Source organism: Aythya ferina (genome assembly GCF_964211825.1).
Source record: "Aythya ferina genome assembly, chromosome: 1".
Classification (NCBI taxonomy): domain Eukaryota; kingdom Metazoa; phylum Chordata; class Aves; order Anseriformes; family Anatidae; genus Aythya; species Aythya ferina.
In genome coordinates, this window is record NC_140296.1 from 185,394,970 (window position 1) to 185,396,216 (window position 1,247).

Here is a 1,247-nt window from a genome sequence, read left to right on the forward strand (position 1 = left end):
GGCGGAGGAAGTGACTGCGGCCGGGCGCCGCGGGGCCGCGCACTGCGCACGCGCCCGAGCCGCCGCTCCCCCGTGGCGTGCCGCACAGGTGCCGCCGGGCGGCCGTTGGGCAGCCGTTGGGCGGCCCCGGCGCTGCCCGCCGGTGGGGTGCTGAGGGGCGGCCCCGGGTGGCGTGTCTGCGCTCAGCCTGCTTTGTTACAGCTGTTGGTGTTTTGTTTGGTTGTTTGTTTAAAGTTCTGGTAAATTTTGCCGTGATGGGTGTTCCCGTGAGGTGCGTTCCCAAATCCAGTCAGGGGATGTTGGTGTGCTGCGCCAAGTGGGCAGGCACCTGCTGCCTCCACACGGCTCACAGAATCACAGAGTCAGCTAGGTTGGAAGAGACCTCCACCATCACCGAGGCCAACCTCTGACCAAACACTAAAAGTCCTCCACTAACCCATATCACTGAGCTCCACATCTAAACATCAAGGTGTCTGCCACTGCTCTGCTGGCAGCAGCTTGGCGGGGTGGGAGGGTAGCACTTGGGTTTTTTTCAAAGGAAAGGACATGAGTAAGTCTTCGTCCACTTCAGGACAAGTGTCCATCATTTAAGGAAAAGCTTTTGTAGGGAATATAAGAAGTAAACACATGTATGGGGAAAGTGCTGAGAGATGGTACCAATCTGTTGTCAAGTTTCGGCTTGTGGTTGAATCACCTCTTGATGGAGACAGGATTCATGGTCTCAGACAAAGTTCAAAGTCAAACCTACTGTCCGTGTTACATCTTGCTCACCCTTTTTCAAATCAGATATGGGGAGTTTTTACCATCTGACCACCAACTCATAAACAATACAATCTCTTTAAAATACGGATATTTATTTCACCAATAAGTCCTCTGTTTCCAAAGCAGCAGGAGGCAGAATTGAAACCCATAAAGTCCATTTGGGTTTTGATTAATGAACTTGATGCATCTGAATTATCAGAGAACAGTTCAGTCCAGAGTCATGTGGCACAGCAGCAGAAATCAATCGAAACCGTTAAGTTAGGCATCCAAACACCGGTCTCTGCATCTATCCAGAAGTGCTCTTATCTTGATGAGCGTAGCTACATCCTGAGCTTGGCTGCGTTTGACACAGACAGGAAAAAGCTTAGCTCCACCCAGACATGTAGCTGGCTGTTACAACCACATGCAGAGCTCGTGGGAAACAAAGTGCCAAGAACACAGCTGCCAACTCCTTTTTGAGCAACAGCCCACTGACTGTAGCACTT